Consider the following 15,470-nt stretch of genomic DNA (forward strand, 5'->3'; position numbering starts at 1 on the left):
ATTCAAGTTAAAAAACACATTCATTCCTAACATGGTTTAGCAGCATGGCTGTTGTTTTCAACCTGGTTTTTCTATAGCTTAACTAAAGCAATGATCGCACTGTATAACTTTTCATGAGAAGTACATGTTTCCCTTAAATACTAATTAGTCTGGTAAAATGATTATAAAATGTAGATGTATAAATTAAGGTGCTCTCATGATGGGATAAAATGTATGCCTCCATTTTTCTTTTTTTTTTTTTTTTTATTTACACAAATAACTGTTAGTAGCTCATACAAAATATGATCCTGAGTGTACAATTACATATGTAAGTAGTTCTTGAGTGCTTCAGTGCCATGGGTAAAGTCCTTCAGGAAGTTTCAGTGGGCTTACTGACTTTTTCTCAAAGTGAATTTGGAGATATTCAGTACTTCATCCAGATTTGCTGCATATTTGTCCTATGCTTGTCTTTATTTTGGTGCATCCTCCAGTGGAAATCATGTGATGATCTAAATGGTAAAAACACAGAAATGCTCCCAGATTTATTTAGTGTAAAAAAAGTTATGACTGAAAGGAAAAGGGAGGCTGAATGTTTACTAGCAACACAGGCTATCCTTTGATCTAGTTTTCATCTCTATTTGCAACAACATGGAGCAACTGGGTATGACAAAAAGACATTTAGAAATATCACACAAACTTGAACGTTAGAAATAGTAACTCATATTTTTTTGGTTCTAACCTCTCTTTGCTTAATGATTCATCTGAATAATCAGTATTCAGTCCACTGGTTTTTCTATGGCTCAGTTTTTAGACTAAAAGAGTGTATTCTTTCTCTGTTTAAATATACGTATGTTTATCCACGATGATTTAGCCATGACCAGAACTCTAATGTGGAAAATGCTATCATACAACACTAAATTTTTCTTTGAGTAAGCCTGCCTTTTTAGAGGAAGTCTTAATTCTGTGTGTGATGCAATTAATGAAGCTTCAGATTCTAACCAGGACATAAAAGGATGTCTGCTTATGCATTCAGAGCAGTTATTTCTAATTTAAAATATAGAACTTAATAACTTCTTTCATTTCAGGAGCCTTTGCTCTTACATTTTGCCAGTCATCATTTTCTTTCAAGTTGCTGCAGGTACAGAGAAGGAAGAAGATGGTGATCTTCTTTCTTGTATGTTTTCTTAATGCATTTTCATAAGTAGGAGGAAAAAAAATTGTTAACCACGTAAATCTATATAGTAGTAGAACTATATTTTCAAACTCTGCTAGTTGAAAGAAAAAAAATAATTCTGAATATCATGAATCAACAAAACTTAAGAAAATTGATTTTTAATTGAGAAAAGTCAAATTACCCAGATCTTACATAGATAAAATAATGAAAGTCTCTTTGCAGATTTAAAGAGTCAAGGAGTAACCACAGACAATTCAGAAGCCTAGGCAGATACCTTAAGATGGTTGATCACTTAGTTACAACCTTTGAGCTCCTCTGAACTTCACCTGCAGCTCCTTGGGCAATACACCCTTAGCACGGCTTTAAGGTTATGATCTCTCTTACACAGGTCATCAGGCTTCTGAAGTACCTATCTTAGTACCTACTGGAAGTCCTTTAAAGGTAGCTGAACAGCATGCAATTTTTGTAGATAGTCTTGTATTCTTATTGATGTTTTTAGGAATCGAAATAGTTATGGACAATGGTCCTTCAAAAATAACTAAAGCTAGTGGAAAATCCTGAGGGCTTTTGATAAGACTTGCATTATGTATTTTATATTGTATTTACATTCATATATTTCCATTTAATTCCAGATAGAAAGTTAACCTGCATTTAACAGGTATTGTGAAAAAGTATCATCAGTAGTGTTTTTCCCCCTTCCCTCTTTTGGCATAATCAAGTGCCAGCTTTGATTGGCACTTGACTGTGGCTGAAAACCAGCATATCCAAGATGGCCACACGGCCACCCTTTTTTTCTTCCAGCTGTGAACAGTGTACAAGCATCAGTTCAGCATTGTAGGATCAAACAGACATAGCATCCCAGTTTTTTGTTGCTGCTACATCTCAGCTGAACCTGTAAAGAAGTGGCATAGAAGCCCCTGGGATCCAACCCACCACTGATGGTGCAGAATTCTTACCCAAGAAAATTACTGCAGATTCTCTTTCAGAGTCCCAGAGAAAAAGCTGTAAGAAGTTAAGGTGGTTACAACTGTTTTAGACACAGTCATACTCATCTTTCAGACAGAGACGTCCTTCCAAAGTCAGTAGGATATCCACACAAGAGCAAGGCTACACTTGTTATAACAGACATTTGTTTAGCTACGCATGCTTATCAGAAAATGATCAGAGACTTGAGTTCTACAGCCTTTACAGGTACAAACCTTCCTCTGAAATCAATAGGACTTTTCTGTGCAAAAGAACAGCAAGATATGACTGTCATCCTTTCCGTCTGCTATGGTGCTGTCAGAGTTAGGTACTAAATAGGATTGTTAGGAAGAGAATCTAGGTCTTCTGCCAACCTACTACAAGTCAGCATCTGTGTATCTCAAAAACACACTGAACTGACAGAATTGCTTTGTGCTCAGATTCTAATAAACTGATGTTGTTCTGTCATTCCAATGAATTTATAGGAGCTCTGTGGGCAACAAAATAAAATCTAGCCTTCTATTTTTAATGAACACACAAATTAAGTCTCAGAACAAGTCCTTGTTGCTCATGCTTAGCAATACCTTTTCTTATGAATAAAGCACATTATTTCCTAGTTTCAAAAATCTCTTTCAGCATCTGCTGCAGCTTCATTGAGGTTACAGTCTTCCTGCTGGCATTAAAAAGACCATTTAAGCATTTTTTCTTTGCAGTGTTGAAGAATTCATGATTACTAGTTCTTTTCATACACTATCCAGTGCAGTTGTTTTGCTTTCTTTCTACAACGTCACCTCTTTTTGGACTTACATTTTCTCAGTGTACCTTTATATGTTCATAGATGTGAGCATCTAACCCTAACTCAAACCCATGTCACTGTCATCATTTTGCACTTCTCTCTTTCAAGAATGGACACTTCTGATCTTAGTTTAGCAGCTTATTGATCACAGCAATAATTATCTAGGCAAAGACAGTTCACAATATGAGAAATGATTGATGAAGATGAACAGCCATCTGTATATTCACTAAAAAAACTTGTGTTGTCCATTTCTTTCCAGCATCATAATTAAAAAACACAATGTATAAACCCACCGTTACTTGTTGGAGGGGTTCACAGCACGGCAATAATTATTTTCAGCAGTCAGGAACACAAAAATTTCTGAACAACAGTGTTTAAATGCTGAACTCATCAAGAACAAGCTTCATACAGCCAAGCTGTCATGGTTGTCTTCCTTTTGATTCCTCCATCAGTAACAGTTTGGCTGCAATATCTTTGAATCTCTGAGATCTTTGAGCAGCTGATTATCTGGATTTGCAATATGAGATGTAACTGGTGGAACAAGTCTTGCCCCATCTCACAGCACCATCCCAGAGATGAGCAGCAATGAGCAGGGAGGGATGTAAGGTGCCAGGAAGCACTCCCCCTGCAACCAGGGCAGAAAAACTCCCACTGAGAATGAAGGAAAGGAGAGAGGAGTAGGGTGGAGCCAGGAGCTCAACCAGCAGCTTAAATACACAGTGCCCAGCTCCTGGGTGGGCAGCTAGCATACGCAGTGACTGGGAAGCAGTGCTCTGGAAGCTCCACTGGTCTCTCCATGGCACTTGGAGAAGAATTAATTGCAACCTTGATTTACTGCTTCCCCGAAGTTTTTATTCCCAATTTGTTGTTGCAGTGTAATAAAGCTGCACAGTACTGTATTGTATCTAGGCCAGATTAGTCATTAGCTGCTGCCAATACATTTTTAAGCTTAGAGAAAACAAATTAAGGTGCTAAAAGGAATGTTCCCACAAGCCACTGGGAAGGCAAAGAACAATTACATGCTGAATTCAAGCAACATTTTTGTGTGCTATATCTAACAAAATTGCAAATTCATTACAAGTTCTTGAGCATGCTCCTTCTTTACCTCCTCATCTTCTGTAATCACTTTTTCCTGTACATGTGTACTGTCCCACACATACTGTTTTCAGAGAAAATTTTCAGAAACTCCAGATACGAAACTTGAGTCATCCTTCAGTTTGGGCTGAGTTTGAACTTTTTACCTACTGGTCAAAAAACTGACTGAATATACTGTGCCCTTGTTTCAGTCTGTCAGGTTCCACAAAGGGACCATTTTTGTTACGCATGTAGGAGCACACTGCGGTGGGATTAATCATAAACCTGGGCCTGTAAGTGTCTGTGCGTGTGAATGATGCTTTCTGTGAGTTGAGTTGCAACCAAGAACAAAGTAAGGCCTAAGCCTCAGAAAGCAGCCTCTGTGCTCTCCTTTAAGTGCACTAATTCATCTCTGGGCAAAAGGGGCTAGAACATACCAAGCAGGTCTCCTGAGGACGAAGAGCCGTTTATGTCATGACAAATGCACAAGGCAAAGCCTTATATCAGATGCACTGTGCACTCTATTGACACATTAGGAAAATTATGACACTTTTCAGACTTTTCTTGCTTTTGATGTTGCTGAAAAGTATTTCATCTTGAAATTTCTTGTGGCTGTATGTATCAATGCATAATTTCACATCAAACAGAGGCACAATCAGGAAAAGGCCAGCGAACTCCCATCTCTTTGTGTTCAAATCTAAGTGTGAAGTGACATTTTAAGAGTAAATATGACAAAAGTGTCTTATCCTGACAGTATTCTAGAGTTTCTAGTCTACAGGAAAAGCTAGAGCTGACTGGCTATGTTGTGCTAAGGAGTAAAACTTTCTGCCCTGTGATTCATGATATGGCAGTCCTAAATGCCCATCCATGGAGTAAACTAAAAGGCATCCTTGGGAAAGTCATCTCCATGGGACAATGTGCTTGATTAGGACTAAAATATTGTGCTGTACTGAGTGAAACACAATAATAAAAAATAATTATCCCTAAAACCAGAAAATAAGTGTGACACCAGCCTCCTTGAGCCAATGAAACAGTGCATTTTTTTATTTCCTGGAACAAATCAGGGAGCTTGCTTAAGCAGTTTTTCAGATAATGAAATTTATAAAACATAAGAAGGAAGCACTGCCCTAGGGACAACTTCTGACACCTTATTTCTGAAACTTTTTCTTATCTTGTTCTTAGATGAAACAATTAAGATAGCAGATTTAAATCAATTTATAGTTCAGAGACCAAGTTACATGAAAAAGAAGCTGCATATCACTTCTCCTGCAAGGGGGCTTTTTGTGCCTTACCTAGGCTTTCTTTGTCCTGGTAGTACCCTGTTTGCGACGAGTAGTGCCAGGTCATAGCATCCTCCTTCATTAACCTCTTCTGTCAGAGCAGCTCATGTGTGTTATCTGCTCTGGTGAGAGAAACACAAAGCTTCTCTGGTGATCTGTGAGAATGTGGGTCCCAGTGGAATGTGAGGCAGAAAACAGACAGACTCCAGCATTCATTTACCAGGCAAAATCTTGCTCCAGAGGTCATGGATATTACTGCTCTCAGCGGCTCTGCTTCCAAAATGCTTTACTGGCTGGGTCCCAGGCTGGAAAGCAAATGGAGACAAGTAAAATAAAATAAAAATTCTCATTAACAATGGAAAGATTCCTGGAGAATGAAGAGGAGATTTGTGTATTTGCAGTAGTTTCTTTGGTGAGGAACATGCCAACTGCTGTTGCCACTATAGCTGCAGATAATTTCCTAGCACTTTAGGCTTCATTATGCTTGAGAAAGTGATGAGTGTGTGTCATTGTTCAGTGAACAGGGTTTTCAGAAGCTTGGTAATACTATTCAAAACATTATGAATTAATTTGATAGTTGATTGTAGCTAATCAGAATAAATTAATTTAAACTTCATACAGAGGTCATATAGTTTTCCAAATAACAAGTGGTGTGATTTTGCACTAGTTAATGGACATTTATCATTATGATTGAATGATTGAGTTGTCTGCATCAAGATGAGAATAATTGCCTAGAATTACACTCATTCTTGTTGGCATTAAATAAGAGACTGGTTAAATTAGCCAGTCTCTTATGTCAGCTAAAGAAATAAGGAAATAAATTGGTAAAAACCACATATCTAGATTAACTTTTTGAGTTTTATTTTGTGCTTGCTTGGTTGTGGGTTTGTGTTTTTTTTAACTTGAGATCACTTTTGCTTCCATGGTTTGAGATTTCTCTTTTTTGAAAAACCTGTGTGACATTTATTGTCAAAGACTGAGTATTCGTATAGCTCTGAAGCTCTGAAACAGTAATGAATTCTCTCTCATACTGTACTCCAAGGCTGAACAAATATACTTAAATATGAGGGGTATCCTTAAAATTCAGTTAGTGCAGAGCACTAGTCTATGTTTAATGTGTATTTATTCAGATTTTTTATGATAAACTGTATTCCTCAGGAACTCAGCTATACATGCCTAGTGAATGAAATCCTCCTAACACCAAATAAATATATGCTTCAGCCATCATAGTTATAAAAGACCTCTTCATAGCAGCCAGAAAAGTCTCACATTCACAACTGAAGGCAAGAAAAGCCAATTCACTCTAGCCTTGCACATACCCAGTCCCAGCGAATGGCAAAATAGATGGACCTGGCATCTTACCTAGAACATGAAGACATAAGAGCTATCTGAAATATAGCAGGAGACAGTCCATAGAAGCTTTTAATTTATTTTGAACTGTCTCCACTGATATGAATTACAGATGAATATGTATTATGAGAAAGAGGCAGACCTTTGGCTTACTAACCCTGAAACCACTTATGGGTTTAGAGGTTAAAATTCAAACATTTAAGACTTATCAGCTGCCATGGTTTATCCTGAAGCAGTGGAGCCATGGCTGAAATGCTGGTTTGTAGGAACATTTTTCTCTACTTTCAGATTCTCTAAATTTACTGTGTGTAATTTCAATCTGAAAAGGACTGAAAAGGAGCTCAAGACATATACTCTATTCCCATGCGCTGAGATTAGTTACACTTATTTAAGCCTACCAAACAGGCATTTCCCTGCCACAGTGCAATGGTTCCCACTCTTGACATGTGTCTACTTCTCATTAAGTACATGATAAAACAGACAGTGTCCCAGCTGACAGTTTACTAATCATTGTAGAGCAGAGTAACTTTATGTATCTTCTGTAAAAATAAAACTTAATTGAAATTTTTTGGTCTGCCTATAACCCCAGGACCATCTCTGCCACTTGACTCATGGTAGTTTCTTAACCCCCATTTGGTATTTGTGAATTCAGCATCCTCTACTAAGCTGAATTTCTTCCTGGATTTTGGAAGATTACTTTGTTGGTATACTTTTGAATTCTGATTATCTTTTCTAAAGTGCTTAACACAGTCATTATTTAATGTCAAAGCCATCATTATTGTTGAATTTCTATATGAAAGTACAGAAATATTTGGCTACTGCTTAGTCATGAAGAGAAAGTTACTCAGATTAGTGGGAGAGGAAGATGGATATTCAAGCTGCTAAAACTGCTAAAACTCCTCTCTCCAGTGAAGTTGTATGTGTCGTAAATGTACCACAGTAGCTTTTGAAATAGCTAAAAATAAAAAGGAAAAAAAGGGAAAAAAAAAAGGAGACCCCCCCCCCCCCCCTTTTCACCCCCCTCCATAATCAGAATGCTGAAGATATCACATTTACATCCCTCATCAAGAGAGAAGTTTTGAGCAGGTCAGCCAGATGACTAGGTTATTCCTTGGTGAATGACAAAGTGAAAGGAGAACCAGAACACAGGCGGAGGCACATGCATGCCAGGAGGATATAGGAAAGCAGAAAAAAAGCTAAAACATGAAAAGAGAAGCCACTGTGATATTCCCAAGAAAATGAAGCCTCTTGTGAAGGCTTTTGGGCAAAGTCTTTGCTTCTAGAAATACCCAAGGGAATGATATATAGTGCATCCTTCGTAAATAGATGACAGTGGAATGTCATTACTCAGTTCCATCTTTTTATCTCTTCCTGTAGGAGTCAAAAATTTTTCTGGTCCTGTCATGGTTTAAGACAGCCAACAACCCAGAACCATACAGCCACTCACTCACTCCCTCCTTCTTCCTCCCACCACTCTCAGAGGGATGGGGAGGAGAATCAAACGAATGTAACTCCCACGGGTTGAGATGAGAATAGTCCAGTACTAAGCTATAACAGAAAACCACTACTGCTACCACCAATAATAATAATGATAAGGGAAATAACAAGGAGAAAGAATACAACTGCTCACCACTCACCAACCGATACCCAGCCCAAACTGAGCAGTGATCTAGCTCTTCCGGATAACTGCCCCTGGTTTATATACTGGGCATGACGTGCTGTGGTATGGAATACTTCTTTGGTTAGTTTGGGTCAGGTGTGGAGACTGTGGTTGGGTTTTAAACCACGACAGTGTCCTGTCTTTGCTTCCTTCTGGCTTCTTGTGCTCCTCTTCACTGGCAAAGTGTGAGAGACTGAACAGTCATTGGTCAGAGTAAACGCTACTGAGCAGCAGCTATAAGCATCGGTGCTATCAGTGTTGTTCCTAGGCTGAAAGTCAAAACCACAGCACTGCACTAGCTACTAAGAAGGAGAAAAATGACTGCTTCTGCTGAACCCAGGACACTTTCAAAAAGTCATTAAAGAATGCAAATTTCTTTTGTGACTAGGGGTAAAGCTACAGCAGTTACTGCAGTGAGTAGCAAGACACTACAGGCAGCTGCAGAAAGGTACTTTAGTATAATGCACAGATGGTCAATTAGGTCAAAGTTCATCACTCAAAGCAATGGAACAAGTTGCATTATCAGGCTTTCCAATCTGCAGGAAGGAAATGGGGCAAAATGCCATAAGGCTTTATTTTGCAAATAAGAGACAGACTAGGAACAGCATGGGCCCTCTCCAGAAGCTATCAGAACTGGCTACCCTGTATTTGGAGAAGGCTGAAGTTCTCAATGGCGTCTTTGCCTTAGTCTTCACTGACAAATGCTCTGATCACACTGCTCTCAAGTCTTTGGAAGAGAAATGTGAGAATGAACACTTTTGGCCACTGTAGGAGAGGATCAGGTTCAAGATAATTTTAAGGACCTGAACGTGCACTAGTCCGTGGGACCTGAGGAAATCCATCCACAGGTCCTGAAGGAGCTGGCAGATGAACTTGCTAAGCCACTGGCCATCATATTTGAAAATTCATAGCAGTCAGGTGAAGTTCCCGACCAGTGGAAAAAAGGAAATATAACCTCCATTTTCAAGAAGGGGAAAATGGATGACCCAGGTAATCACAGACCAGTCAGTCTCACCTCTGTGCCTGGCAAAATCTGGGAGCAGATTCTCTTGGAAGGCATGCTAGAGCACATGAAAAAGAGTAGTGTGATTGGTGACAGCCAGCATGGCTTTACTAGGGGAAAATCCTGCCTGACCAATTTGGTGGCCTTGTATGATGGGGCTACAGAAGTGATGGACAGGGGTGGAGCAGTTGACATCATCTACCTGGACTTGTGCAAAGTGTTCAACACTGTCCCACATGACATCCTTGTCTCTAAACTGGAGACACATGATTTTCTAACTGGGTGTGGAATAGAATTTCTTTCCTGGTTCTCCAGATGCAGCAAGTCAATGAGTTACATCTTTGCTCTCAAATTAGCTATCTCTTGCTGTATAGCATCCCATTATATTTCCCTGGAGTTTCTGATATTTTAAATGGCCTGAATTTGGTCATCGAAATAAGACATTTAATTTTTCTTATGGTTAATTTTTACTCCTAGTACTGGCATTTCATGTAAGTTTGCCACTGTTGCCATCACAAGAAAGCTGTTATCCAATCTATGTGTGTTGGCAGTGCAACTTCCTGGTCCAATCTCATGTGGTATTCATTCTTTTTGTACATAAAAGCATCACACAGCTGTTAAAAAGGTGGCTGTTGAGTACCTTGGGAGCATTACACTCTTATTGTAAGAAGTTAGTAGAAAAGCATAGCCAATAAATTGGAGCAGAAAACACAGATGCTGTGCATTTAATGTGCTTTGAGCACATACAAAATATGTTGTCATTATTACTGACTCTTACATGATGATAATTTCTAGCATCCCTGTTTTGGGAGTGGGCTATCATTATGATACGCATTGCCTCTGGTTACCTCTTGCTGGGAGCAGCAATGCGTTTTAATAATTCATATTTGATTACTTAGGGTGCTGTGAAGATGGAAAATTACAAAGTTCATCCCGGCAGCTTCAGTCAATAAAATATTGAGACTGATGTTCAGGGTGTTAGGCACATCCTTTTGAAGAGCTCAGGCTTTGAGACTGATTCAAACCTGCATCCTGCCAACAGCCCTTGGGGTTACGCCAGGCAAGCCTGTGTAATGATAACATGATCACTAGGGGAGCAATAAGATCACCATACATTTAGAAATTTGTCTTTCAATCTTATCCTTGCAGCTTTTCTTTTCTCTTTATACTCAGTTCTTTGTCATCATTGGTGGATTTCCTCTCAAATTCTTGCATCTTCCATGGAAGACTCAGTTGTAGGAAATACCAGTCTTTGTCTTTATTTTTTGATTTGCTTTCTCTAAAAAAAGTTGACAAAACCAGAAGATAATGAAACAACGGAAACTGTTACTGGGCTTACCCTTACTGCCTCACCAGCTCCACAACCTTGCCTATCTTGTGACTGTGGCTAATGAGCTCCTGCAAACTGCCTCAGGGCTATTGTATACTCTCAGTTCCCAACCCAAATCTTTCTGCTACTTTTATTAAAGGTGGTTACTGGTGCTGGTGCACTTAATCTCCAGCTGTGTCTCTGCACTGGAATGAAATGACAGTTACTTATTCTCTCCTAAGAAGAGTTCAGCTTCCTCATTTGTTAGGTTTTGGTATGCAGCAATAATATATGAATCAACATAAGGAATTTCATCTTTTTCCAGGTCTTTAATTTCTGCAACTGTCCAGCTGCATCTACAGTCATGTGGTGAGCTAGACCATGAACCTGATCAGTCAGCAAAAATTTATTTTGGAATAAATAAGAAAAAAGGGTTATTTTTTTCAGATTAGGATGTTCCCATATTCCAGACTTCCTCAGATGTACAAGCAGATGGGCAAGTACATCAGAGGGGACAACGCAGAAGATGTGTGTCAAAGAGGCAGGCAGAGAAACTAATGCAAAATTACTGCCATGGCCTTATGTCCATTGAATTTCCTTCTGCCTTCTGCATAGGAACCTTCAATTAACATTTCTACTATGGGCCTTAGTTGCTGCATTCCTGGCTTCTGAATGTTTTCCCTTGCTTGTAGCTTCTTTAAAATATATTATAATTTTCTAAAGATGTAATTTACATATTCAGTATGCAGCCCCTTTTAAAAATGTAGAAGGTGTTAACTTGTGAGCTTTTCTTGGAGTCCCCTTCTTATAACTTGCAAGCACATAAAAATCATTGATCTGAGTATGGAACCCTCAGATTATAGGTGTGGAGCTTGGCACATATCCCAGGTGATTAGTAGTATTTAAGCAACTTATTAGACAAAGCAGTTTTAACCTGATGTCACTTAAAGCTTCCTTTGAAGTGCAGGATTGTTCCTTTGTGCTTACCACAGCTTCTTACCAAAATTAGATACAGTCACGCTCATCTATGGCTTCCCCTTAAATGACTGTGCGTTTTTATTTTGGGGGAATGGAAGAGTGTGAAACAAATTCTTATTCTTTGATTGTTTTTATTTTTTCACACACATGATGTAACCTTTATGCATCTTCAACTTACAGAAAGGTGCAAAGGTGTTTAATTTTTCTGGGGAATTATATATTATAGGGTTCTCTTCTTTTTCTAGGTCTTCTTATAGGAAAATAAACAAAACACTGTAATGGCAACAGGATTATTATTTTCTGATATTTGCTGTCTAATTTGTGTTTCTTCATCCAGTTCTATTGTTCTGACCTTGAAAAATTCTACAGTGGTCCAGGAAAACTATTTCTCTTTTCTTCCTGGCACATTGATGCTTGTGCTTTAGGTAGGCATTAAGAACACATTAAATAGGAGTCATTATTCTTAAGTAAGAGAAATGTTTGTTACAAGTGAATGTCCTGTTTTAAAAATCTATGTTCTATATCTATTTTTATAAAATATTTTCTTAATTATCTGCCAGAAATGAAACAATCTGTAGAATAGTTTTAGAATTTGCAAAAGCTGCTTTATACCTGGAAATAGGAAAAATAGTCTATGACATTTCTATTTACTGGTAAGACTGGAATTTGGGTTTGAATTTGCAGCTGATCAGGTTTGGTAATAGATACCTCTGTGGTCTATGGGAATTGCAGAACTGCAGGCCCAAACAAGGCTGAAAGAAAAAACCCACCTTGAAAGACAAAGAAGGTTAATGAGTTAGCCTTCCATTTTCTGGCTACAAAGCAAAGTAATTAAAAGGTATATGAGTATTATGAGCTGGTGTTCATTTCAAATACAGAGAGACACTGTCAGCTACTGGGTGGTACATTAGCATAGATGTGACCTATAATTCCAATTGATTATCTTTTCTGCACAAACATGGGAAAACATATTGATTTAGTCCTCTGATTGTGTTTCTATACACACAGACTAAATTGCTTTTGGCAGCTTGAACATGAGAGCAATTTACTCTGCTAATACTATATTTTTGAGGTCTCAGATGGATTTGGGTACTACAGTTTCCTCTGATTTAGCTTAAGATTAAATAACAACAACAGCAACAAAATAATGCTTTGCATGTTACATTTTTAGTCTCTGAAGAACCACTGGGTAGATTTTTCATGTTAGAAAGTCATTAAGTTTCAGAAAGAATATTTATTCCTCCTCTCCACTATATGTACTGTAATTTGTGAAGTTTATATCATAAATCTAACCAGTAATCAGAGTAACAGCATGACATTTTTCATATCTTTTTTGAATTAATCACGCAGCTTTTGTCTTACAATTTGTTCTTGAATGCAAGCTTGAGTATTATAATTCATTGCATGAAAAATGCTTCCTGAAGCCCTCATTAACTTTTTTTTCCTTTTCTTTTTAATTTCATGTGTGTTTCCTTCCCTTTTTATCAGTGTCATTCTGAAACTAATGGCTGTATTCTGACATTCTCTATTGCAGCTACATCACATTAATCCTTTTTGGGTTTTCTACCTTTTTTTCTAAACATCATTACCTTATACTATCTTTTTCACTTATAATTTTAGCTAGGGATCACAATAGTCTTGTTCTCCATCCACCTGTCCTTCTCATCCACATTCTTATATTGTAGCCAGAACTAAAAAGAGAATTGTTACTAATATAACAGTACTTTTAAATTCCTCCAATGTTTTAAGCAGATCTAAATCTATTTGATTTCAGAAATGTTGTCTCTCTCTTATTGACATGCCATGTTTCATAGTTCGCAGTTGGCAAACCAAACGAAATGTCTGTGATTATTTATCATCCATGGATGGAAAAGAATTCAATATGCAAGGTGAGAATACTAGGATACCTAACTCTCCACTGCTCTCTTTGAAACAGGACAGAAGTCTCAAATTGAGGTAAAATGCACATCGCCTAAGGTGAGGTAGGTCTCTGGTGAAGCTTTGTCCCATGGGCTTCACACGCTGCAAGAGGCATGGAAATGAGGCAGTGTTTGTATCATTTGAAGGGAATGTTATAAAGTCTTCTTTTCTTTTCTGCACATGTAATTTTCCATGAATGTTTGTGAAAAATTACCTTCCTGTTTTACATATGTTACAAATGTGGTACCACTGTCCATGTAAATATATTTATTCTGTTTAGACATAATGTGTCCTTCCATAAGTATTTACCAAAGTGATTCTTTTCTAGTGAGCCTGGATGGAAAATTACTGGGTTGTGTTTGAACTTGTATGTGTCTTCATACATGCATTAGAGGAAAACCTGAACACATTAGTGTATATATACTAGGAATATGAACTTTTTCTTTATTTCTGCCTGCGTAATTGAAGATCATTAAAATATATATAAATTATCTAAATTCTTTTTACTGCATTATATATTTAATATATGAATACTTCTGAAAAGTTAGAACAAAGCTGTGGCTATGCCATATCCCTTTTCTTGACAGTGGTCTGTAGCGGCTGCTCAAGACAAAGAATCCAGCAAGACAGGACATGGTGAAGATAGGTCTTTTCATAGGATGCAATATAAGTTTTAGAAACTCTCTAGGAGTATTATTTTTTTTTTATCACCCAATTATCTTACATTTCACAAAGTCATTTTGCTCTTTTATTTGTTCCATTTCTTTGGGAAATCTCCACAGAGTGTCCCTGTTTGATGGAAAGTTTTTGGGGGAATTTCCATGCCACACTGGGACCTCATCTGAGAGAACTTCAGATCTTCTTATAGCTTTTCATTGTTCAGACACAGTTTCATTTCACTCACCCACGCACACAGGGACACACATCAATACATTTATGAAGCTTAGGTATTTCTATATGTTTTCAAGAAAAATGATAATCAAAAGCCTCCCACTGATTTTTTTTATAAATGTTTCATACAGAAACTTGCTTGACAGCCAACAGGAATGAATAAGCTTATTCCAATAAAATCATCACCATGTCTGATTACAGTATTTTTCAATGGCCAGTTTTGTGCAGAGAAAGAGATCCCTATGGGGAGGTCATTTGTCAGCCCAAGTCAAAGCTTTAATGTTACTCTGAAATAGCTTAGTTGAAGTTGGGTGAGAATTTCTCTTTTTCCTTTCAGGCAAAAGGTATAAAGAAATTATGCAAAAAATATGGAGAATCACAGAACTTATATAAATCAGGACACAGCGACCATATTATTTCATGTAAGCTCCTGGTGCAAATATATTCATTTTCTGCTCTAATGGGGCTCCTATTTTTTGAAAAGTCTTTTTTACTTTTACATTTTTTCTACATCTATGTTTTCTTTAAATCTATTACAGTTTATTTTGCCAGGGTCTACTTAAGCATGTTTTAATCACAAGAGTATCAGAGTCAAATTTATCAATGCAGTGGCTGCAATAATATATACTCCATCCCTAGGAATTAGTTTTGCTCTCAGCTCTTCCCAGAATTATTTTAAACTAAACAGTAATCCCTATGTCTGAAGCAGCTTCTGCACTGAACAGTTGTTCCAGTGGGATATAAAATTTAAATGGCAATAATTAGTACTTGCTTTACTCCATAGTTGTCAGCCAAATCAGACTTTTTGTGTAAAATACGCATTATCATATTAACTATTTCAACAGGAGCTTGAATCTGCTGTCCTCTTTTAACAATGTCTTGATTTTAGTGGAGCTGCTAGTTGAAGAATGAAGGAAAGCTTTCATGTCATTGTGGTTAGCAAATGCTAGCTGATATGATGAAAAAATATAATGAACAAAAACAATTCCTGTAGATTCAGAGTAAAGCTTAAAGGATTAAGGATTTCTCTTAGTTTTTCCTTGCAGCTATGTAACTGTATGTACTTTGACACGTAACTTCAATTAAAAAATAT

This window comes from Melopsittacus undulatus, chromosome Z (assembly GCF_012275295.1).
Source record: "Melopsittacus undulatus isolate bMelUnd1 chromosome Z, bMelUnd1.mat.Z, whole genome shotgun sequence".
Classification (NCBI taxonomy): domain Eukaryota; kingdom Metazoa; phylum Chordata; class Aves; order Psittaciformes; family Psittaculidae; genus Melopsittacus; species Melopsittacus undulatus.